The following is a 26,414-nucleotide window of genomic DNA, read 5'->3' as shown; positions in this document are numbered from 1 at the left end:
CCAAGCGCGTTCAAGGTCAAGAGCAAGCTCAAGATGGTGCTCAAGATGTGCAAGATCAAGATCCAATTCAAGGTCAAGAGCAAGCTCAAGATCAAGAGCAAACTCAAGACCGTGATCAAGATGTGCAAGATGATCCTCAAATTCCCATTGAGGAACTTTTGGGGCGCCGTGCCACTGAAGTGGCTTCCAAGCTAAAGCATCAACATGTCATGGAGAATGTGCTTGGAAGCTTGAGCAAAGGGGTAACTACTCGCAAACAATTGTCAAACTTTTGTGAGCATCACACGTTTATTTCGTGTGTTGAACCCCAAAACACTACTAGAAATCCACATTTTACCTAGGGCCATATACCCTAGGTGAAATGCAAAAAACCATAGGGAAAGACTTTACCTAGAGCTTGCCCTAGGTAAAGAACCCTAGGTGTAGGATAGTCGGGAAAGAGCTCTTCCCCTAGAGTGCATGAGGAAGCCCTAGGGAAACCATCTTTACCTAGGGGCACAAACCCTAGGGAAAGACTGTAGGGTCCATCTAAATTGTGCCACCCTGCAACTTTCCCTATAGTTCTTTCCCTACCAGATGTTTGAATAATACCCTAGGGATACATCATATTAATATCTTCCCTGTACAAATATGAAATTTGAATATAAATTCATATCAACCATAATTCAAATAATTAAATCAGAGCAAAATTTTGAATTTGTAAATCACATCCAAAATTCATCATACACCACATCAGATTCATAATCAATGAACACATACATCAGATATGTAGTCAACTAAAGGCCAAATTCAAAAAATAAGCTATGACAAGTTAGTCGTTGCAACTAGAACACTGTGACCAACATGTACAAGCATTGTTGGTCACGCCGAGTATCAAATAAACTTGTTACAGCATGCTATCTATACATGCACCCGACATCATTAACTATCAAGAGGTTGGCTTCCGAGGAGTGACAAGCTGAGGTAGTTCCAGATGCATTATCAATAAAAATCCAAACATCCCTGCAACACCAGCGTCAGGCTCCAGAATCAAATCTTGTGGAGAAGCATCCAGAGTGACATTATGGTCCTGAAATTATGATGACAAGCAGTTTAGCACATAGTTATAAGGCGGGTATTCTGGTAGAATTTTGGAAGCATAATTACAATGTGCACAATATGGACAGGACAAGAGAATGTAATCCCTCCCCACAGCACACATAGGACAAGAGAATGTAATCCCTCCCCACAGCACACATAGCCCTGGCAATAATATGATCATGCTTCGCACCGAAGCAGCAGAACCATACATACCACCACACATAAAGCTTTGCTCATCGCAAAAGCAGGCATTTGAACATCAGAATTGCAGGAACATACAAAGTTTGTATAATCCGAAGTTAATTTCAGAAAAGTTACATGATCTGCATGTTGCTAAGCACACAAATTTAGTGGTTCTTGGCTCTTTTCAAGGATCTGCAAGACAAGGTCCCGGTTGTGAAAACATACATGTCCAGTTAAGTGATGTGTTGTGTACCCACTACTCAGATCATGCTTACTCTGTTCTACAGGAAAAATGAAGCAAAGGAAAGGATAGCTCTATGGATTAGTGTTCCCCTAGTTCTGTAAAGCTTCAGCTGAATTTGAGCCGCAGAAAAAGCAGAAGAAACTAATCAATCAAAATATACTAACTCTATTGATGTGGTTTTCATAGCTCCCAATTACAATAATAGAGGTAAAATAATTTTCTCATATTTCATTGGATGTTGATTTTATGAATGGAAACGAATTTAAGCAAATCATCACTCTAAAATCTATAACTGGCTGAAGCAAAATGGTCTTACATCCATGCAAGAGCTCTTCCCCTATGAGATGCATGTACATATGCTGGTGAATCTGTATCCCAAGTTGATGTTGCTTCTCCAAGCTAGAAACACCAATGTAGCCTTTAAACATTCATCGGTACCTTTAAATCACAAAAACATTCAGTCAGGAAATATGTTTTAAGTTAAAAAATATGTTTTAAGTTAACAAAATGGGATCATTAGAAGGAAGATTGTTCCAGTAACCATCGCGATTTCCCTGAAAAGATAGGATATAGAATACCTATCAACAACTTTGGTTGCTTTGCCCACACAAACAAGCAAAAATCTAGTTGACATAGTATCCAGAGTACTAGCATGCAACGGCAGAGCTTCACAGGGGCGAACCTGGGCGGTTGCCTCCCAGCGAAAATGAAAAAAATTAGTACCAGGTAGTAGTACTGCACACTACAACCCATAAGGCACAGTTATCACATCCTTCTCACGCTCTGCATAGGAGACAAACAAGCAGCGAAACAATACTGTAGCGCGCCTTCTACTCTTTTGTCTAGCGCGGACTTTGCGACCGGTGACGCGTGAGCATGGGGTCGGGGAGCCAGAACACAGGCCACTGGAGCTTACTAGCGTTGGGGCCAGATGCCAGAGGCTGGTGGTTAGAGCTCCTGGGCTCGTCTAGTCGCGGTCGTGCTTAGGCATCAGGCCACTGCCGGTGTCATGTACAAGTGAGGCTATGAGCAGCAAGAGCAGTCTAGCCTCACTCTCCCCACTGGGAATTTAATCCTGCTATACTGAAGTGCCAAGCTTGTGTTTTCTACTTCGAAGATTATTAAGACAATGCTACGTAATATGTTGGAAGATGATTTTTTATCCAGTAGCTTATGTTAAGCACGGAGAGTAAAATCACAGTCAACAATTTCTTATGCAATTTAGGAGCGGGAAGAAACAAAGAGCTGATCCTTAGTGATTAACTCAATACTACATATTTATTTAGTATTTTGGTTCAGTTTCATTTGTTACCAAGTAGCTTATATATAATTAATGTTAGAAATGTATTTTGTAAGGTAATGTGGATAGGATCAATGTAATTATCTATGTTCTCAGTATTCTGCAAAATCAAACTTGTTTAAGTGGATGGCGTCCGCATATCCGTGAGTGACCGCGAACAGAAAAAATAATCTAAGAGGGTTGTTAAACTAACAAAGATTAATGCAATTTTTGCTTCGCGGACATGCAGATGCCTCCACTTGCATCCCTTATACGTGTATTTGTATTTGATTTTTTGTTTTACCTTCGCCCCTCCTAAGATTTCTTTCAAGCTCCGCCACTGTTAGCATGGACAACCTGCATCATAGTAGCCATATATCTGTCTTTAATTCTGAACTTGAACTTAAAAGATTTACCCACTAGATCTTGTATGTGAAAATGCTACTTTTAAGTTCTAGATCTGGACATAACGGGCACGCTGAACATCTAAATTGATAGACTTGTAAGCTCTGGATCTGGAAACGTGCAAGCGGAAACACCTAAATGAATAGACATGTACTACTAAACCTACATGAGCGGATGTGCAAAGGGGAAACTGATATTCTGCCACAACGTCAAGCTAGCCGAGAGCAGTAGTGAAGTAACCTATGCATAATTTCTTGACAAGCAAATCACAGAGACGAGCCTCGCTTCCAGGATCTGCACACGGAACAAATCAGAACATATACAGCTACCTAAACCAGAGAGCGAGAGACAGGGAGAGAACCTTTGGAGAGAAGTCGAGGTGGTGGGCGCGATCTTGATCTAGCGGGGAGGTGGATGCCGTTATCCTTGCCGTAGTGCTCGAGGGGCAGGAGAGGAGGGGGCGGGGGCGGTGCAGAAGAGTATGGGGCCGTCGGGGAGGAGCTCGCCGGGGACGTAGTGTCAGGGTGGTGCTCGTCAGGGACAACCGCGTCGTGGGGGAGCTCGAGGTGGCGTTGAGAAGGCGACGGTGGCGGCAGTCAGATCTGCGAGAGGACATCGTGCCCACCGCCGGATGGTCCGACTCGGTCACCGATGTTGGGGAGAAGGGGAGGAAGAGGCTACGCGGTGGAGCAGGGCCGGTAGGGGCGCGACGGGGTGGTGGCGCACGGCGGGCCATGCGATGGGGCCATGGGGAGATGAAGATTGAGGAGAGAAGGATGGGGGGTTTTCTCTGGCGGCGGGCGGCGGCGAAGGCTTGAGGCACGGGTGAAGGAGACCAAATTTAGCCAAAAATTTTGGCACTGCGCGCCCTTTCTCCCTTTGCTATCTCACTGCAGAATGGGCCCTCATGCGCAGGGGCAAATAAAAGGCGTGCGCCGTCGACGCGGGAGGCCATAGCTTGGTGTTTTTTCGGGGTGGATGGTATGCACGTGGCACCAGTACTTTGGGAAATTTTATTTTCCAGTTTTTTTGCAGCAAAATTGTCTTTCCCTAGAGGGGCACTATTCATTACTTTTCTTTCCCTTGAGGAGATTAATAAGCTCTAGGTGAAGGCCTTGGCCCTAGGTAAAACGTAGATTTCTAGTAGTGAAAGGTACATGAGGCACTTGATGATGAGGATTGGCTTGAAGCAATGCACGATGAACTCAATGACTTCGAGCGCAATATAGTTTGGGATTTAGTGCCAAGGCCATCGGAGGAACATAATGTCATTGGAACCAAATGGATCTTCAAGAACAAGCAAGATGCAAATGGTGTGGTCATTCGAAACAAGGCAAGGTTGGTGGCACAAAGCTACTCCCAAGTCGAGGGTGCCGACTACGGTGAAACCTTTTCCCCCATTGCTCGTCTTGAATCAATTCGCATGTCGATTGCTTATGCTTCTCATCATGACTTTAAATTGCAACAAATGGATATGAAAAGTGCATTTCTTAATGGTCCTTTGAATGAGTTGGTATATGTCAAACAACCTCCGGGATTCGAGGATACCAAATTCCCCACTCATGTATACAAACTCAAAAAGGCGCTCTGTGGCCTTAGGCAAGCCCCACATGCGTGGTATGAGCACCTTACCGAGTTGTTGCAAGATCGTAGGTTTGAAATTGGGAAAATCGATCCCACTCTTTTTACTAAGAGGGTCGAAGGGGATTTGTTCATATGTCAACTATATGTTCATGATATTATCTTTGGTTCTCCTAACAAATCTTTCAATGATGAGTTTGCCGCACTAATGACCGAGAAGTTTAAGATGTCTATGATGGGAGAGTTGAAGTTCTTTCTCGGGTTTTGTCGGGGATATACCCTGCGGCGTAACCCGGCTGGAATGTATAACCCGGCCGGACTGGACGACTCACTAAGTGACCCGCCCGAGCCTGGCGAATCATGGGTGACCCGGCGAGCGGGTCAGAGGAACGACAAGACCCGGTGGCCCGGAAGGCGGTTTATGGAAGGCCGGCTTATGTTACGGTGGGCCGGTTTATGAGGAAAGCAGAAGGAATATTATCCTACAAAGGAAGCAAGACTAGGACTCCACTTGCAATAGAGTAATCCTAATCCAACTAGGACTAGTCATGTAAACCGCCCCTTCAACATATATAAGGAGGGGCAGGGCTCCCCAAAGAGGGACAAGCAACAAGAAACAATCTCTAGGGCTAGACACAAAGAGCCGGCTTACCGGCGACTCTCTCATGAGCATAATGAGACCTAACCACAAACAGCATGTAGGGCTATTACCGGATGATGTTTCCCGGGGCCCGAAGCTGTCTAAATCCTTGTCTTGTGTTGCGTCTCTCGATTCCGCCCAACCCCTCTCAAGCTACCACAAAGATGCGTTGGCCTCGCGACTAAGTCCTGACACTAAGGACATCTGCCGTGACAATTCCACGACAGTTGGCGCCCACCGTGGGGCCTGCGCACGATGGTGATGAGTTCTTGGAGGGATCTCTCCGAGGGATCGAGGAGTTCGTGATTTTTGGATCAAAAAGTGACGGTTCAGAAGGATCTATGTCAACTCCGTGTGATCAGTCACAATTGAAAGTTCAAACAAATCAGAGTTAAAAGTGTGCCGCCGGTCGCTGAAAAGATGTCGAGTTGACGAGACCGAGAGATAAACCAAAGTTAGATCGATTTTGGAGCACTGGCAGCATTCAACAGTGGAAATCGGATCAGGAAAAGGAAAAGATGACCACGACCAGGAAGTGGATATGGCCACGATTCGGAAGTGGATATGGCTATGACGCGTTTTCCCCTCGCCGGTGTGCCTCGTCACCGTATCTCGTGCCGCCTCCGGCTCCAAACCGCCGGCCGTCTCCGTTCCAAGCCTACTTACCCCCGGCTGAGAACCGCCTGCACCGTGCCTCTCCAACCCGCCGTCGTCGCGGAGTGCCTTTATTCTGCTCCTACGGTTACGGCGGTGTTCAAACCTTCGTGTTAAATCACCATCTCTGCGTTGCTGAGTCGCCGGTGATACAGTGGTTTATTTTGACTCCAACCTGTTGCCTCGCAGCAGCTGAGAGCCGCCGGGCCTCATCCCGAACGCTTCTCCGATTCTCCGACCTCGCCTGAAAGACGCCGCCGCCTGGAGTTGCCCCTGTCAAGCCAAGTCGCTCTGCTTCGACACTCGCGGCCCTGACCAGCACCGTCCCGCGCCACGCTCCGTCGAGTTCAGCCCCGCCTCTGAGTCGCCTGGAGCCGGCCCCGCCAGGCCGCGTCAGGCCGGCTGCCCGCCTCTGCCACTGCTGGCGGGTCACCTGCCATCTACAACTGCTACAGCAAAAGGGCGGCCACCCTGTCGACCCTGCGGGCGCGCCCCTGTTTCTGCCGCACCTCGCTCCGAGCCGCCGGCCGTCTCTGCCTTACTGCCTGGCCCGTCGCTCCTCCGCACACTGCCTGGTCTTCGCTTCCAGCAGCAGCGTGAGCCGCCTGACGCGCCAAGCCGCCGCTCGAGCGCCGCCTCCTGTACAGGCTCACCCTCCGTGAAACCGTTTCTGTTGAACTGCGAGCTGCCGCCTCCTTTGCGTTGAGTCATCCTCGTTGCCACCCCGGCGCACTTCTGCTGCGCTCCGTGCGTGCGCAGTCGCGACCCGCTCGTTTCCACTAAAGTCACTACTGCTTTAGATATGTATACACGCGTGAGAAGAAATCGGGCGAAGGAGAGTTACTGGTTCCTGTATTCTTTCCTCCGGCTTTTGTGGTGGCCACTGCTGCTTCCATGTTGATCAAGATAAGTCACGTCAACTACTGGTACTACTTAATGCATGTGAAGATCAAGGATAATGTACGCCTTGGTTACTAGTGTTACTACTGTTGCTACAGAAGCACTAATATTAGTTGGCTGATCTGGTACTAATTGCTGTGAACTGCTACGTCCACTGCATGATACTACCAGGTGCTATCTGCCTTATCTACTTTTTAATGTATATATTAAATCTCTTTAAAAGAGCAATTACTCTGTCTTGCAATATTTCATGCAGGACAATTATTTATGACAAAGGTGATGTTATACTGCGGGTATGGAACACGCACTGGCAATGTTCTGCACCAGCGTTTTATCTGTGCCACACTACCTGATAAACGGACGTGCGCAAGTCGCCGCCCGTGTGGCCCAGTCTACATTAACTCGCCGGGACCGCGCCCGCGGCTAACTCGCCCGTCCACGCGGCTTACCGCGCCTGCGATCGACTCGCTGTCCGCACCGGCTTACAACGCCACGGTCGACTCACCCGTCTGCACCGGTTTACCACGCTGCGGCCGGTTCACCCGTGAGCGACTTCAACTTCACCTAGCAATCATTAATTTCATGGCGGATTATTTCCGGCCTGGCACATCAGGTGATATCCATCTAAAATATATTTTATTGGTACATATTATTTTTGTCAAAGAACAGTTTACCTTTGCCTTGGTCTGCAATATTGTTATGCAGGACAATTGTTCACTGCAAAAACTATGGCTGTGTCATGGATGTATAAACTCGCGCCACCACTATAAATGCGCAGTATCTTATCATGCCATCAAGCTCGATGAATATATGTGCAAACCGCCATTTTGCAGACCGGTTTACGTCAATATGACGTGGCTAATTCGCCCATCCACGCCGGTTTATAATACCGCGGCCGACTCATCTGTCTGTGCCGCCTCTGAAGCCGCGGTCGTCTTTGTCGCCCGTCTCTCGCGGCCTGGTCTACATCAACACACCGGGCCGCACCCGTCTGCATGAGCTGTTTATTGAGTATGAGCAAGTCACAGCTTGGGTAGCCCGGTTTTTCTTCCAACAAAATTGGAGGCAAATTATCATGTATTATCAGCCGTCGTCTGCACTGGATGGTTCAAATGGGCAGGCGCACAAGTCGCCGCCACTACAGTTTGGTTAACTTCAAACAGCCAGTTGGAAGGGACCATTGGCCGAGTTGCTGACACGGCTCATACAGGATCATTTATAACCCGCCACAGTCACCTCAACCTTCTGTGGATTCACATCGCGCTATCAACACCAATGACATACACCTTATGCTATAGTCAATATGGAGAATCTCAAAGCCAACTCCTCGAGTCGTCTTGAGACTCGGGGGCTACAATGATATGACTCGGCAGCATTCGTCGGTTTCAATGCATTCAAGAATTCCGGGTCATTGGAGGGAGAAATATTTCGGTCCCGGAGGCTACCGCCATATTGGTGAAAAAGTTTAAAGGCCGTCAGAAAATTTCCGGCTTAAAAAGAAGGATTCCGGTTTAGATCCGGCTCAAGAGACTTGACATCTCCCACAAAGCACTGAAGCTCTTAATATCCGGTTTAAAATCCGGTTCAAGGGAAATTTATCTGCCACAAAGTTTTGAAGCTCTCAAATCCGGTTCAAAATCCGGTTCAAGGTAAATTTGTCTATCACAAAGCTTTGAAACTCTCAATATCCGGTTTTTCCGGTTCAAAAAGAATTTATCTCTCGCAAAGTTTGATTTCTCAGGAAAAATTAAAGGGACCAAAAAGAGTCTTTACAAAGCACAACCCAAACATAGGTACCCTGCTTTAATGACCATTGGGAGCTGATCGTATTCGAATTTAGCTTAACCCTTTTGGTGTGACCCTGATCGTATTCGAATCAGAGTTGTTAAATATTCTCATGATCACTAGGGGGCTTCCTGTTCAAACATAGGTCGTATTCGAACCAAAGAGAACATAGTTGTCGGTACCCTCTTGATCGGCACACTGCCGAGCTCACTAGGGGGCTTCTTGATCGTATTCGAATCATAGTTCAACCCCTTTTGGGAACCGACGTGGATCGTATTCGAATCAGCGTCGTTAAACAACTCTCAAGGTCATTTGGGGGCTTCCTGTTCAAACATAGGTCGTATTCGAACCAAAGAGAACATAGCTGTCGGTACCCTCTTGATCAGCAACGCCAAAGCCACTGGGGGCTATATGATTGTATTCGAATCTTAGCTTAACCCCTTTGGGACAGTTTTTTGATCGTATTCAAATCAGAAGCCTCAAATTTTTTGAAGTCTCTTTTGCAAACAATTTTTGGATTTTATTTGAAGCTCTTTTGATCATATCTAAAGTGTATATGAGTGGTTGCTATTTAACCCGGTTTGCCTTTGGATGATAAGTCGCCATCATATGACAATCATAAACATTTGGAAGTCTTGATTTCTAAAGATTGGGTTATCACCCTTACTGCACAGGTCACATAAACCGACAGTGAAAATTCAATATCACAGGTATAATATTATTATTATAGTTATGTTTCAAAGTTATGATTCATAACAGGCTTATCTGTGACTCCTTGTTACACATCAATGGTTATATGTGAGATATTATGACCCGCCCTGCGATAAACCGCCAAGGGATCTTGTGATCTAATTATGTGCAGGATAAGACTACATTTGGGTGGTTACCCACCCTGGTTTTTGACGTTAAGTCGCCAGGGCATATGTTGTTTAAACTCTGCAGGATTTACAGAGCTATGACTTACATAAATGATTAAATTCAAGCCCATCATCATAGATTAAAATTGGTGTCTCAAAATGGTTATCAATTCTTGTTTTCTCAAAGGCTATAAGCCGCCGGGTTGTACAAATTCCAGCTTACAATGGAGGCGTATTAAATCGCCATCGGCCAAGAGCCGCCGGGTATTTAAACTCCGGATTGACTTATCAGCAGATGAGGTATTCAAAGTCGCTTTGGCACAATGGCTATTATTTTATCAATGGATATGATTTATTCTACAATGGAAAGAATAGTTCCGAGTCGCTGCAGGCTTACGACCCGGCACTTGGGGGCTACATTATTTAAATTGAGATCGCATCAAATATGCAAGTCCCATGTCACTGCGAGCATGCACCATGGCACTTGGGGGCTAATGTAAAGACATTTTTTGCTCAACTTATTGAAGACCCGACTCATCACATTGTAATGAGCCGGCCCATGGGGGCTACCAATTGCTCCTGTCGAAAATTCAAGGTACACAAGCCTTAATCTATTATATTGAAAGATCCACTACTCAGTTGGTAGAGTACAAAGCTCTTAACCTTGTGGACGTGGGTTCAAGCCCCATGGTGGAGATTACATCATATGTTGTTATTATCAATGAATCATATACAAAGTCCCAGCTCGGTAATATCTTACTGACCCGGCCCTTGGGGGCTACACGTTGCTAGTCAAGTTTACATGATCATATTTACAAAGTCCCTGCTCATTATTATATAATGACCCGGCCCTTGGGGGCTACACTGGTTGAAGTTTTTATGAGCATAAGGCAATTACAAGTCCCAGGTTGCTGCAAGCATGACAACCCGGCACTTGGGGGCTACATATGTGGACTATTCAGTTTATGACTAATGATTGAGATGAATAACCCGGTTTTCTTCAAGGTTGCAACACTTATATTGAAGCAAGTCTTAAGTTATCACTATGTTCTCCTCTTAAGACTTGGGGGCTACAGGTGATATGCATATAAGGGAGAAAAAATCTTCAAATTCTCAGTTTGGAGCAGACCAGATTGACCCGGTGTTTGCAACAAGCATGACCCGGTGTCACCAATAATAATGACCTGGCGTCGGCAATAGTTATGACCCGGTATTATCAATATTTACAAGACGGTAATTTTGGCAATTATAACTAGCCAGCCTCTACATCTTTAAACTGGCAGATCACCAGATGAATCTTGAGTCTAAGATGTTTATTAAGCCGGAGTTTTGGAGACCGATTCAAATGGATTCTTTATTTACAAAATATCTTCTGCAAGCAAATTGATTATGAAGCTGGTCTATTATTGTCTCGGATTTTTCAGAAGGAAGAAATGACAAGGACTTAAGGATGATCCAGTGCCGGTTTATAAGAATATTTAAACCGGAGCACAACCCGCCAAATTTGTTCTTGTGTTTATGTTGCAGATCAGTTTAACATGGATAAATCCAAATTAAACTGTGGGCTAATGTCGGGGATATACCCCGCGGCGTAACCCGGCCGGACTGGATGACTCACTAAGTGACCCGCCCGAGCCTGGCAACTCATGGGTGACCCGGCGAGCGGGTCAGAGGAACGACAAGACCCGGTGGCCCGGAAAGCGGTTTATGGAAGGCCGGCTTATGTTACGGTGGGCCGGTTTATGAGGAAAGCATAAGGAATATTATCCTACAAAGGAAGCAAGACTAGGACTCCACTTGTAATAGAGTAATCCTAATCCAACTAGGACTAGTCATGTAAACCGCCCCTTCAACATATATAAGGAGGGGCAGGGCTCCCCAAAGAGGGACAAGCAACAAGAAACAATCTCTATGGCTAGACACAAAGAGCCGGCTTACCGGCGACTCTCTCATGAGCATAATGAGACCTAACCACAAACAGCATGTAGGGCTATTACCGGATGATGTTTCCCGGGGCCCGAAGCTGTCTAAATCCTTGTCTTGTGTTGCGTTTCTCGATTCCGCCCAACCCCTCTCAAGCTACCACAAAGATGCATTGGCCTCGCGACTAAGTCCTGACACTAAGGACATCTGCCGTGACAATTCCACGACAGGTTTGAAATCAAGCAAAGAAGAGAAGGAACTTTCATCAACCAAGCCAAGTACACCCAAGACATGCTCAAGAAATTCAAGCTAGATGATGTCAAACCGGTCAAGTTTCCAATGCCCACCAAATGCAAGCTTGATAGTGATCCCAATGGTAAAGCGGTGGATCAAAAGGTATATCGTTCCATGATTGGATCCTTGCTTTACCTTTGTGCATCTAGACCGGATATCATGTTGAGTGTGGGAATTTGTGCACGGTTTCAAGCCGCACCTAAGGAAAGCCACTTTGTGGCGGTCAAGCGAATCTTTCGATATTTGGCTCATACCCCAAACTTTGGCTTATGGTACCCAAGAGGAGCAAGCTTTTATCTCATTGGTTACTCAGATTCGGTTTGGGCGGGAGATTGTGTGGATAGGAAGTCAACTTCCGGAGGGTGTTAATTCCTTGGTCGCTCTTTGGTGGGTTGGTCTTCAAAGAAGCAAAATTGTATATCTCTCTCATCCACCGAGGCCGAGTATGTAGCCGCCGCAAGCTGTTGTGCACAATTGCTATGGATGAGGCAAACTTTAAAGGATTATGGTGTCACTTGTAAAAAAGTGCCTCTTCTATGTGAAAATGAAAGTGCTATCAAGATCTCTCACAACCCGGTGCAACATAGCAAGACGAAGCATATTGAGATTCATCATCATTTTATTCGAGATCACATCCAGCAGGGAGATACTGATATCATATAGATCAACACTCAAGAGCAACTAGCGGATATTTTCACGAAGCCTCTAGATGAAGCAAGATTTCGCGAGTTAAGGCATGAGCTAAATATCATTGATTCGAGCAATGTGGCCTGAATCTAGGCACACCCCACCGCACTCATCATTATGTCTTGTTCTAGATGTAGGCATGGACAAAGGGGGAGTATTCTTCTCTCAATGAACTCTTCCTCCCCCCACTATGCATAAATTGATCACATCTTTCACATTAGCCATTTTGATGGTACTTGTGCTTCAAAGATGAGTTTTGGTCATGGGCCCAAGGTAAAAATCTCCGCGGTGCCATACCATTTGACTCAAACATAGGTGGCCTCGGCCACCGCCCTCTCTTTGAGAGTTGTGTGGTTTTCTTGTCCTCTCATGGGTATTTTTCTTCCCTTGGTTGTGCCCTACCTTTGTGTTTGCTTCCTCGCCGCTTCATGTGTTATCCTTGTTTGAGCTAAGACTATTTTCGTTCTAGTCTTCGAGTTGTTGGCTGGGCGGTACTACCGCTGGGGGCCCGTGGTACTACCGCTTATTGACATCAAGTGGTACTACCGCCCGCCCGAGCGGTACTACCGCTGCGGGGCGAGACTGGTGGGTATGTTGGGGCAGGGGGAGTTTCTTTCTCCCCCATACCCATTCACTCGACCCTCTCGTCTTCTTCGTGCGCCAGCGACGAACTCGCCGCGGGAGGGCACCGGTGGGCCGCCTCCTCCGGGCCGTCTTTCACCTTTTCCTCCGGTGGGATCAATCCCCACCCCTTCCTCTAGCCATGGATGCTGGTATTGCCCCCGATCTCTTTCTCTTTGCTTCTAGGTTTAAGATCTAGTCTTTAGGGGCAATAGGCTTTGCATTCATCGATTTTTCGCCAAATCGAGGCTTGAGTAGGATGGTGAAGGCTACTAGACTATTTGGATTGATGTTTGGTAGGTTTATTTTTGAATTTGGCATCCCGGCAGTACCAGATTTGGCCGCGGCCGTAGGAAAACCACCGTCCCCCGCCTGGAGTGGTACTACTGCTCCCCTGGAGCGGTACTACCACTTCCAGATCACGGTACTACCGTTGGATGTCAATTTCCACCATACTCGTACCAAATGTTGATCCTTGTTGCTTCTTTTTCTGGTGGCTTATGCTCGTTCTCTCGTGTTGTTTCTTGTGTTCGTGTGTTTGGTTCCAGGTGATGGTCCTTCGGAGCATCCTGTTCGTCGTATCAACCCCGGGCATACTGGATCTGTCAGATCACGGGTTCCGGCAAAACCCTCAAGGTTCGAACTCTGGGGTGCGTGCAAAGTTCTCCCCCTACCGATCCACGTCCTAGCTTGCTAAGATCTCACGGACGAACTCAACGAACTCACAACACAAGGGACACAAGATTTATACTGGTTCGGGCCACCGTTGTGGTGTAATACCCTACTCCAGTGTGGTGGTGGTGGATTGCCTCTTGGGCTATGGATGAACAGTTACAAGGGGAAGAACAGCCTCCTGAAGTTGAGGTGTTCTTGTGCTTGGTGTGTGGCTAAGGATCAGCTAAAGATCAGATCGAGATGCCTGATGTTTAGTTTTCTCTTGATTAGTTCGAGATCGAGATGCCCTCTACGGTGGTGGCTAGTCCTACTTATATAAGCCCTAGTCCTCTCCCCAAATATTGAGCAGGAAGTGAGCCAACAACAGCCAATTTGAAAGGGGACAACTAGTACAGCTTATCCTGACAAAAGCGGTCTTCGCCTGCAAAAGGTTCTGGTGGTGACGCCGCCTTAGGCTCCATGGTGACCTTCGTCTTGCCGTCCTACTGGTCTTGGTCTCGTTGCACCGATATGGAAACCTTTGCTTGACGCCTCGGTACTCCGCGTCTGCGCTTGCTTCCCCAGCGCCAAAGGGGAAACAAGGACACTGCCCGCGCTGGCGCCCGCCTGATCTTGATCGTCATGGCTCACGTCACGAGAACCTCGCAAGATTTGCCTTGCCTTGATCTCTCCGCCCCTCGCGAGCCAACCTGGTGAGGCCGCTCCTGAGGAGGTCTTGTGTCGTCTGCCTCGCGAGGCTTGGCCCCTAGCGAGGGTCTTGAAAGCCTTGCGGACGAAGATGGGCCATACGGGCCCACATGCAGAGCCATGCCATGGGCCGCAGGCAGGCAAGTCTGGGGACCCCCATTCCCAGAACACCGACAGTAGCCCCCGGGCCCAAGGCGCGCTCGGGCTTGGCTTCGAGGCGAACCCAAAAGTCAAGTGCGGAGCGCTGCGGGCCCCAACAGCCTGCGGCCCTGGTCGACGCGTGGCCGTTGATTGGACATGGGCGTCTCCGCTTCCCCACGCTGCCTCGGCAACTGCCCGACTTGACAAGTCCCTGCGACATGCAAGGGAAAACCATCATTACCTGTGATCATGGGGGGCGCTGGTCGGCCTTCTCTTGCTATAAATGGGGAGGGGGGCAGAGCCCCCGAGCTCTCGCCGCGCCCGGAGCAAGGCAGCAGCGTCCAGCCACCGCCGTCGCTGATCTGGATGGGGTTGGCGCCGGCCTCCCGTGGCCCACTGTTGATGACGGCGTCGGCCACGAGAGGGTGTAGATAGGATTCCCCTAAGCTCTCGTCTTTTGTTCCCTGTGAGGAATCAAGAAGTACCCCGTGGGGGTGTGTAAAGGGTCTGTAATGTCTTTTGTTGATACTATCCTTGTTATGAAAATCTCCGAATGCATGTTCTGTTTAGGCTCGGTCTCCCCTTTCCGACCTTGCGACGGCTCGTTGCTCTACGCTGACAGGTCCCGGTCCCCAAGCAAGCTGCAGCCGTCACAGGTATGCCAGGTCGCGTGCCGTGGTCAAGGACAGGAGGTGATCGGCCCGAGGTCTAGTAAGAGCCCCTGAGGCGCGATGCTCAGGAGGTCCCCTTTAGCACTCAAGCAGCCGTGGTAAGGTAAGAAAGGGAGGCGACGTTGCCACAACAGGGCTGCGGCGAGCGTGACCCTTAGGCTCCAACGATTAGCTGATCTGAGCGCGAGACTTATCTTGGCGGTCTGGGGTCGATTCCTTGCGATGCGCCGTGTTAATGCGTAGCTAGGACAAGTCCGTGCGAGCCTCCCCCTCTTCTCCATGCTCTCCTTCATGCCCTACGTCCTCAGGTCCCGGCCCTCGAGCGAGCTCAGCCGCCGCTGGTATGCCAGGTCGTGTGCCGTGGTCAAGGCCAGGGGTGAGGGCTGGAGAGCCAGTAGGAGGTCCTGAGTCACGATGCTCAGGAGCCCCCCATTTAATGCGCAAGCGGATTGCATGGGAGAAGAGGGAGCTTGCGGTGCCGCCTGCTGTCATTCTCATGAGATTCCTGCAAGCTAGCACCATGCCTCGTGGAGGCGTTCAATTCACGTTTGATATTGTGAGAACAAAATGTCTTGTAATAGTTGCTTTGAGATTTTGCGATTTTCTTCCTATTTGCTTTATGTTCTGCATCGGCAGAGCCCGGCCCCGCGCATACCTCAACCGCCGTTGGGCCGACCGGAGACCAGGACGGACCAAGGAGTGAGGGGCTACGTGACCAGTTAGGCTCTTGAGTCGCGATGCTCAGGAGTCCCCCTTGACGCGCAAACAGCTTGTAGGAAGGATACGCGAGGATAGGTTAATGTTCTATGTCGGCAGGGCCCGGCCCCGCGCATACCTCAACCGCCGTTGGACCGACCGGAGACCAGGACGGACCAAGGAGTGAGGGGCTACGTGACCAGTTAGGCTCCCGAGTCACGATGCTCAGGAGTCCCCCTTGACATGCAAACAATCTCCATACCTCTGCCCTCGCCGAGGCTTGGCTCGGGAGGGGCGTGCGACGACCAGGTCCGGGAGACCTGGTTGGGTGGCGTACGCTTGGGCGTGACCCGAGCGCAGCCCCCGTGCCCAGCCCCTCGCGTGACTCTCCCGAGGGGAGGCGTTGCGGTGAGGCCGGACACTGAGCTCTGGGGCTCCCTGAGGTTGATACGGCCGTGAGGCCGCCCTCAGTTGTTTATCACCAGCGCGGAGCATAGTGCTTCCGCTTGTACACGGGCATAGCCGCTCCTCGGTAGTGTCGATGGCCAGCGCGGAGCATGGTGCTTCCACTTGTGCGTGGGAAGGGGACTCCTTACTGCGGAGAGCCCCCGGGGCGTGTACAGCCCCGCCCTGACACATGGCTTGCACAGCAGGGCTAGACGAAGTGTATCTGGGCACTCGTGAGCCAGCGCGGGACTCACGAGGCCCTACCTCAAGGCGGGTTGCGCCTGGTCTTGGTTTTTGTTCGCTGTGCTGGTCCTGCGAGGTGGTCAGACAACCTGCGCCGAACGAATCTCCTGAGGTTATCGTGTGAGAGGGCCAAGCACCAATGGCCCCAGGAGGTGATGTGAACGGGGCCGGCCCGCCAGACAGAGCTCAGCCGTTGGATTTATCGACGCTGCAGGGACGGGCCCGAGCACAAACGCCATGCTTAACCTACTCACGCGAAGGATCCTGAAGAAAGACAGCCAGCGCGCGGCTCCCACGATGGGTGACGATCAAGGAGATAATAGTCATAGGTACATTAGGCATGGAAAGCAAACTGGCTTAGGTAAAGGTAGGGAAGATACACGCCACTAGGTCAGGGCCTAGTGGCTTGGGGATGATGCAGCCCGAGGGGCGCCCCCAGCAAGGTAAGCTAAAGACATGAAAAAGGTGTTGGGGAACGTAGTAGAAATTTAAAATTTTCTACGTATCACCAAGATCAATCTATGGAGTCATCTAGCAACGAGAGAGAGGGGAGTGCATCTACATACCCTTGTAGATCGCACGCGGAAGCGTTCAAAAGAACGGGGTTTGATGGAGTCGTACTCGTCGTGATCCAAATAACCGATGATCCTAGCGCCGAACGGACGGCACCTCCGCGTTCAACACACGTACGGAGCAGGGACGTCTCCTCCTTCTTGATCCAGCAAGGGGGAGGAGAAGTTGATGGAGATCCAGCAGCACGACGGCGTGGTGGTGGAAGTAGCGGGATCCCAGCAGGGCTTCGCCAAGCGCAAGCGGGGAGGAAGAGGTGTCACGGGAGGGAGGGAGGCGCCAGGGCTTGGGGTGCTGCTCCCATGCGCCTCCCCACTATATATAGGGGTGGAGGGGGCTGGTTTCTTGCCCTCCAAGTCCATTGGGGCGTTGGCAAAGGTGGGGGAAAGAAATCCCATCATTTCCCTTCCCCACCGATTGTTATCCCCCCTTTTTAGGGATCTTGATCTTATCCCTTTGGGATATGATCTTATTCCTTCTAAGGTGGGATCTTGGTGCGCCTTGACCAGGGGTGTGGGGCCTTGCCCCCACTAACCACGTTCATGTGGGTCCCCCCATGCAGGTGGGCCCCACTTCAGAACCTTCTAGAACCTTCCCGGTACAATACCGAAAAATCCCAAACATTTTCCGGTGGCCAAAATAGGACTTCCCATATATAAATCTTTACCTCCAGACCATTCCGGAACTCCTCGTGACGTCTGGGATCTCATCCGGGACTCCGAAGAACTTTCGGTTAACCGCATACTAATATCTCTACAACTCTAGCGTCACCGAACCTTAAGTGTGTAGACCCTACGGGTTCGGGAGACATGCAGACATGACCGAGACGACTCTCCGGTCAATAACCAACAGCGGGATCTGGATACCCATGTTGGCTCCCACATGTTCCACGGTGATCTCATCGGATGAACCATGATGTCGAGGATTCAATCAATCCCGTATACAATTCCCTTTGTCAATCGGTACGTTACTTGCCCGAGATTCGATCGTCGGTATCCCAATACCTTGTTCAATCTCGTTACCGGCAAGTCACTTTACTCGTATCGTAACGCATGATCCCGTGGCTAACTCATTAGTCACATTGAGCTCATTATGATGATGCATTACCGAGTGGGCCCAGAGATACCTCTCCGTCATACGGAGTGACAAATCCCAGTCTCGATTCGTGCCAACCCAACAGACACTTTCGGAGATACCTGTAGTGCACCTTTATAACCACCCAGTTACGTTGTGATGTTTGGTACACCCAAAGCATTCCTACGGTATCCGGGAGTTGCACAATCTCATGGTCTAAGGAAATGATACTTGAGATTAGAAAAGCTCTAGCAAACGAACTACACGATCTTGTGCTATGCTTAGGATTGGGTCTTGTCCATCACATCATTCTCCTAATGATGTGATCCAGTTATCAATGACATCCAATGTCCATGGTCAGGAAACCATAACCATCTATTGATCAACGAGCTAGTCAACTAGAGGCTTACTAGGGACATGTTGTGGTCTATGTATTCACACATGTATTACGGTTTCCAGTTAATACAATTATAGCATGAACAACAGACAATTATCATGAACAAGGAAATACAATAATAACCATTTTATTATTGCCTCTAGGGCATATTTCCAACAGTCTCCACTTGCACTAGAGTCAATAATCTAGTTCACATCACCATGTGATTAACACTCAAAGTTCACTAGAGTCAATAATCTAGTCCACATCACCATGTGATTAACACTCAATGAGTTCTAGGGTTTGATCATGTTATGCTTACGAGAGAGGTTTTAGTCAACGGGTCTGCAACATTCAGATCCGTGTGTGCTTTACAAATCTCTATGTCATCTTGTAGATGCAGCTACCACGCGCTACTTGGAGCTATTCCAAATAACTGCTCTACTATACGAATCCGGTTCACTACTCAGAGTCATCCGGATTAGTGTCAAAGTTTGCATCGACGTAACCCTTTACGAAGAACCCCCTTTCCACCTCCATAATCGAGAAAATTCCTTAGTCCACTAGATACTAAGGATAAGTTCGACCGCTGTCATGTGATCCCTTCCTGGATCACTATTGTACCCCTTGACTAACTCATGGCAAGGCACACTTCAGGTGCAGTACACAGCATAGCATATTGTAGAGCCTACGTCTAAAGCATAGGGGACGACCTTCGTCCTTTCTCTTTCTTCCGCCGTGGTCAGGTCTTGAGTCTTACTCAATACTCACACCTTGTAACACAGCCAAGAACTCCTTCTTTGCTGATCTATTTTGAACTCCTTCAAAATCTTGTCACGGTATGTATTCATTTGAAAGTACTATTAAGCGTTTTTGATCTATCCTTATAGATCTTGATGCTCAATGTTCAAGTAGCTTAATCCAGGTTTTCCATTAAAAACACTTTTCAAATAACCCTGGATGCTTTCCAGAAATTCTACATCATTTCTGATCAACAATATGTTAACAACATATACTCATCAAAAATTCTATAGTGCTCCCACTCACTTCTTTGGAAATACAAGTTTCTCATGAACTTTGTATAAACCCAAAATCTTTGATCATCTCATCAAAGCGTTCATTCCAACTCCGAGATGCTTACTCCAATCCTTAGAAGGATTGCTGGAGCTTTGCACACTTGTTAGCATCTTTCAGGATTGACAAAACCTTCTGGTTGTATCACATACAACCTTTCCTCAAGAAAATCGTCGAGAAAGTCTAACAATGTTTTGACATCCTATCTGCAAGATTTCATAAATAATGCAGTAACTGCTAATATAATTCTAACAGACTCTTAGCATCGCTACGAGTGAGAAAGTCTCATCGCAGTCAACTCCTTGAACTTGCCGGAAAACATCTTAACGACAAGTCGAGCTTTCTTAATGGTGACACTTACCATCATTGTCTGTCTTCCCTTTAAAATCCATCTGTACCCAACAGCCTTACGACGATCAGGTAGTTCTTTCAAAGTCTATACTTTGTTTTCATACATGGATCCTCTCGGATTTTATGGCCTCGAGCCATTCGTCGGAATCCGGGCCCACCATCGCTTCTCCATAGCTCGTAGGTTCATTGTTGTCTAGCAACATGACTTCCAAGATAGGATTACGTACCACTCTGAAGTAGTACGCATCCTTGTCGTCTTATGAGGTTTGGTAGTGACTTGATCTGAAGTTTCATGATCACTATCATAAGCTTCCACTTCAATTGGTGTAGGTGCCACAGGAACAACTTCCTGTGCCCTGCTACACATTAGTTGAAGTGACGGTTCAATGACCTCATCAAGTCTCCACCATCCTCCCACTCAATTCTTTCGAGAGAAACTTTCCTCGAGAAAGGACCCATTTCTAGAAACAATCACTTCTGCTTCCAGATCTAAAATAGGAGGTATACCCAACTGTTTTGGGTATTCTATGAAGATGCATTTATCCGCTTTGGGTTCGAGCTTATCAGCCTGAAACTTTTTCACATAAGCGTCGCTGCCCCAAACTTTTAAGAAACGACAGCTTAGGTTTCTCTAAACCATAGTTCATACGGTGTCGTCTCAACGGAATTGCGTGGTGCCCTATTTAAAGTGAATGCGGTTGTCTCTAATGCCTAACCCATAAACGATAGTTGTAATTCGATAAGAGGCATCATGGTATGCACCATATCCAATAGGGTGCAGTTATGATGTTCGGACACACCATCACAATATGGTGTTCCAGGCGGTATTAGTCGTGAAACAATTTCCACAATTTCTTAATTGTGTGCCAAACTCGTAACTCAGATATTCATCTCTATGATCATATCACAGATATTTTATCCTCTTGTCACGACGATCTTCAACTTCACTCTGAAATTACTTGAACCTTTCAATAATTCAGACTTGTGTTTCATCAAGTAAATATTCTCAGCATCTACTCAAATCATCTGTGAAGTAAGAACATAACGATATCCACTGCGTGCCTCAGCACTCATTGGACTGCACACATCAAATGTATTACTTCCAACAAGTTGCTCTCTTGTTCCATCTTACTGAAAATGAGGCCTTTCGGTCATCTTGCCCATGTAGTATGATTTGCATGTCTCAAGTGATTCAAAATCAAGTGAGTCCAAATGATCCATCTGTATGGACTTTCTTCATGCATATATACTAATAGACATGGTTCGCATGTCTCAATCTTTTCAAAAACGAGTGAGTCCAAAGATCCATCAACTTGGAGCTTCTTCATGCGTTTTATACCAATATGACTCAAGTGGCAGTGCCACAAGTATGTGGTACTATCATTACTATCTTATATCTTTTGGCATGAACATGTGTGTCACTACGATCGAGATTCAATAAACCATTCATTTTAGGTGCAAGACCATTGAAGGTATTATTCAAATAGACAGAGTAACCATTATTCTCCTTTAATGAATAACCATATTGCGATAAACATAATCCAATCATGTTTATGCTCAACGCAAACACCAAATAATAATTATTCAGGTTTAACCCCAATCTCGATGGTAGAGGGAGCATGCGATGCTTGATCACATCAACCTTGGAAACACTTCCAACACATATCGTCATCTCACCTTTAGCTAGTCTCCGTTTATTCCGCAGCTTTTACTTCGAGTTACTAACACTTAGCAACCGAACCGGTATCTAATACCCTGGTGCTACTAGGAGTACTAGTAAAGTACACATTAATATAATGTATATCCAATATACTTCTGTCGACCTTGCCAGCCTTCTCATCTACGAAGTATCTAGGGTAGTTCTGCTTCAGTGACCGTTCCCCTCATTTCAGAAGCACTTAGTCTCGGGTTTGGGTTCAACCTTGGGTTTCTTCACTAGAGCAGCAACTAATTTGCCGTTTCATGAAGTATCCCTTCTTGCCCTTGCCCTTCTAGAAACTAGTGGTTTTACTAACCATCAACAATTGATGCTCCTTCTTGATTTCTACTTTCGCGGTGTCAAACATCGCGAGTTGCTCAAGGATCATCATGTCTATCCCTGATATGTTATAGTTCATCACGAAGCTCTAATAGCTTGATGGCAGTGACTATGGAGAACCATCACTATCTCATCTGGAAGATTAACTCCCACTCGATTAAAGTGATTGTAGTACTCAGACAATCTGAGCACATGCTCAACGATTGAGCTTTTCTCCCTTAATTTGCAGGCTTAAGAAACTTGTCAGAGGTCTCATACCTCTTGACGTGGGCATTAGTCTGAAATCCCAATTTCAGTCTTTGGAACATCTCATATGTTCTGCGACGTTTCAAAACCGTCTTTGGTGCCACAATTTTAAACCGTTAGCATCACACACTGAACTATCACGTAGTCATCAAAACGTGTATGTCAGATGTTTCATAACATCTACAGACGACGCTCGAGGTTCAGCACACCGAGCGGTGCATTAAGGACATAAGCCTTCTGTGCAGCAATGAGGACAATCCTTAGTTTACGGACCCAGTCCGCATAATTGCTACTATCAACTTTCAACTAAATTTTCTCTAGGAACATATCTTAGTAGAACTAAAGCGTAAGCTACGACATTATTTGCAAAGACCTTTTGACTATGTTCATGATAATCAAGTTCATCTGATTATTTAATGAACTCCCACTTAGATAGACATCCCTCTAGTCATCTAAGTGATACATGATCCGAATCGACTAGGCCGAGTCCGATCATCACGTGAGACGGACTAGTCATCATCGGTGAACATCTCCATGTTGATCGTATCTACTATACGACTCATGTTCGACCTTTCGATCTCTTGTGTTCTGAGGCCATGTCTGTACATGCTAGGCTCGTCAAGTCAACCTAAGTGTTTTGCTTGTGTTCCGAGGCCATGTATGTACATGCTAGGCTCGTCAACACCCGTTGTATGCGAACGTTAGAATCTATCACACCCGATCATCACGTGGTGCTTCGAAACAACGAACCTTCGCAACGGTGCACAGTTAGGGGGAACACATCTCTTGAAATTTTAGTGAGGGATCATCTTATTTATGCTACCGTCGTTCTAAGCAAATGTAGCGACCCGACCCGAATGGATCAAGTCTCTGTGCTTAAGTGTCATCCCTGGATCGGTATGCTGACACACACAGTACTCGAGGATTTATAACAGAGGTAAATCACATGCATAAAGTAACGTAAATACTATTACCTCAATCCAAATAGCGGAAGTAACAAGGTTGTGGATTCCCATCAACACCAACGGCAAAGTTGAGTGTAGAAATCGTAACCCTAACGAATCACTTACTCGTCGTAAGATATCCTGCAACATGAAACGTTGCAGCCCGAAAACGGGTCAGCACATGGAATATGCTGGCAAATTCACACCATAGGGAAATGATGAACAAAGGCCATCACTACATGCATATATGGCTGGTGGAAAAGCTCTATGGTTACAATGTTTTTGCGAAAAGCCAATTTTTCCCTACTTCAAAGGAATAAATTTTTATTTAACTATCACGGTGGTTGTGAAACATTGAGATGGTTGACAGCATCTCAATCCCAATTAAGTATCATCATTAACCCAATAATATTAATTAAAGTAACATGATGAGATCAACGGGATAATCCAAGAACTAGATACTCAAGATGTCCATAACCGGGGACACGGCTAACCATGATTAGTTTGTACACTCTGCAGAGGTTTGTGCACTTTTCCCACAAGACTCGATCTCCTCCGTTGGATTACTCGCACTACATGGTGTTTGAGTAACGGATGACCGAGACACAGTCTTTCAGAAGTGTTTGCACCTTACGTATGGATAGACCGTTACACCTACTTTCCCCTACATCTGCTAGTCTACCACTGTAAGAGTTCACACAACTTAATCAACTATGCTAGAGCCCATAATAGCTTGCGGCTGCACACGGAAGTTTCTAGCATGAATAATCTTATGATTCCTTTGAACCTGGGTGGCGGTCCAAAAGAAAAACAGGCAACCCTGGAATACCCAGGTACCTCAATCCACCCAGATGTGAGTTTTAGTTGCCACCTTAGGTAAACCATTAATTAACAATCTCACATCTGTCATGGAAATCTCTCAAACCCAATCCACGTCTACGAGCATAGCATAGCAATATAATAGCAACGTAGAAGTAACTCCCAAGGGTTTGATAAAAGAACAGGTAATAGGTGCTACCTCAACTACTTCCCAATACCCACAATTTAATTAGGTCCTAACCATGCAATGTTTGAGGGTTGAATCTAATGCATAAAAACTGGGTATGAAAGGGATATGATCAAAGTGTGAACTTGCCTGCAATGTTGATGAAGATGATTCGCACTCAATACTCTGGATAGATCTACTCGTCACACTCAGGTCAATCTATCGAGAGCAAGCAATGGTAACCACACATAAGCAATCACTCAAAAGATCAGAAAGAACGAGGAAAACAATTCGGAAAACTTCAAAACCAAGCAAATAACTCTTGCAACATAAGACAATTTCTAACAGTACCAAAATTATGTGAATTTGGCCTTATCAGAAAGTTTAGGTCAAGAGCTTCGATTAGCAAAAAGAATCAACTCAAACGGAGCTACGAAACTTAAGTTATGAACAAAAGAAGTTTGAATATGAATTTGAACAAATTTCGAAATTTGAAAATTTCAAAAAGTTGACGTGACAGGTTAACTGGATAGGTGAAAACAAGACGAAACCATAGGCGCTGGTTTCATCTAATTTGGATGAACGAGTAAAAAGTTATGGCTATTTGAAAAATCAGGGCCAAGCTGTTTTGCAGAAGGAAAAAATAGCTACGGCTATAAAAAAAAGGTTTATGTCTAACGTATTTACAAAGAACGAATAAATATACCTAAAAGACGACTTCGGAATGTGGAGACAACTTCCAAAAGTTCCGCCGGAGAGGAGAAATATATTTTTAGCTAGTCAAACCAAAATATTGATTTAACCCACAATGGATAATTTTTTAGAGGCTCTATGGGTCTATATTTATAGGTGAAAAAGAGGTTTAAGGGTTAAAGGCTAGGCAATGTGGGACTAAACATAGACGTAATTAAACGAAACAGAGGACAAAAGACGCGCCTCGCATGGGCCTAAAGCTTCGGCCGGCCGCGCCCGTACATGGGCTGCAGTTTTTTTTTTAAACAAAAATCGGCCTAAGTAAAAAAAATAAAAGGCTGGCTGGGCCGGGCCCATGTAGGAGAGAAAAAATGGGGCGCCCGCTGATACTATGATGTGCACCTAGGCGGCAGTTAGTGATGGGCCACATGTACAGTTTTTGTTATTTGTTTTTAAATAGAAACAGAAGGAAAACCGAATAAAGAAAAATACAATAAAATATTTATATAGGCATATTATATATCAAAATTTTCAGAAAAAGATTTTCTACAACATGAACATTTTTCTAGCGTCAAATAAAATATAAAAGAATTCAGATAAAGCAAAGAGTGCTACTGCTGCACTAAAACCTCATAAAAATCATTTTAAAAATACCAAAATGATTTCAAATTAATTGTTCTCCAATTTTCTGATGTAGGGAATCATGTTACCCTATTTTCCATATATTTTATTTTTGGAGAAAAATAATTTGAATAAAACCCAAATAACTCCAAATTAAAAATAATTTCCAACAGGACTTTGAATTTGATCCGTTGAAACTCCCAACTCATATTTCATATGTTTTGAAGAAGTCATTTTATCTTCGCTCGTGAAAATCATGGAGTTGCATAAAGTTTCAGAATTGGAAATATTCTCAAATGAAATTCAAATATTTTCAACACCCCTTGTCATTTAAATAAATGGAAGAAGTCATGTCATCTTCTCTCCAGGGTTTTGTGGTGAAAAGAATTTGAATTCATGGAGATCATAACAGCAAAATGAAAGTTTGGGAAAGTCCTTTTATTCCCTCTCATTTAAATTTCAAAAGATTTCGAATTCACTCACTTTCAGTCAATCAATCAAACAATCAATCCAATCTATCTGTTTATTATAACATTCCAAAATTTAGAATTTTGGGATGTTACAGCAAATAAGATGTAAACATGACAAACATCAGATGCAAATCATAAAGTGACATGATATGGCCAATATCATCTTGCGCCTTTTGATCTCCATCTTCGAGGCGCGGCATGATCACCTTCGTCACCGGCATGACACCATGATCTCCATCATCATGATCTCCATCATCGTGTCTTCATGAAGTTGTCTCG

General features: G+C 46.3%; 1 long non-coding RNA gene across 5 annotated transcripts; it reads right to left on the bottom strand.

Moving 5' to 3' along the window:
- Positions 1-670: 670 nt before the first annotated feature.
- Positions 671-4,032, bottom strand: LOC109762833 (uncharacterized). Of its 5 annotated transcripts, none has more exons than XR_005768940.3 (5): positions 3,553-4,032; positions 3,358-3,485; positions 3,091-3,143; positions 1,824-1,945; positions 671-1,069 (listed from the first exon to the last, which is right to left on the bottom strand). It is a non-coding gene; the product is annotated as an uncharacterized lncRNA (long non-coding RNA). The 5 variants fall into 5 exon arrangements; XR_012203199.1 differs by having other exon boundaries at positions 3,432-3,485; positions 3,553-4,030; XR_005768935.3 differs by lacking the exon at positions 3,358-3,485 and having other exon boundaries at positions 3,062-3,143; positions 3,553-4,027.
- Between the last annotated feature and the right edge of the window lie 22,382 nt (positions 4,033-26,414).

This window comes from Aegilops tauschii, chromosome 2 (assembly GCF_002575655.3).
Source record: "Aegilops tauschii subsp. strangulata cultivar AL8/78 chromosome 2, Aet v6.0, whole genome shotgun sequence".
Lineage (NCBI taxonomy): Eukaryota > Viridiplantae > Streptophyta > Magnoliopsida > Poales > Poaceae > Aegilops > Aegilops tauschii.
The sequence above is the reverse complement of the archived record's forward strand: the minus strand, read 5'-3'. Positions and strand labels throughout refer to the sequence as shown.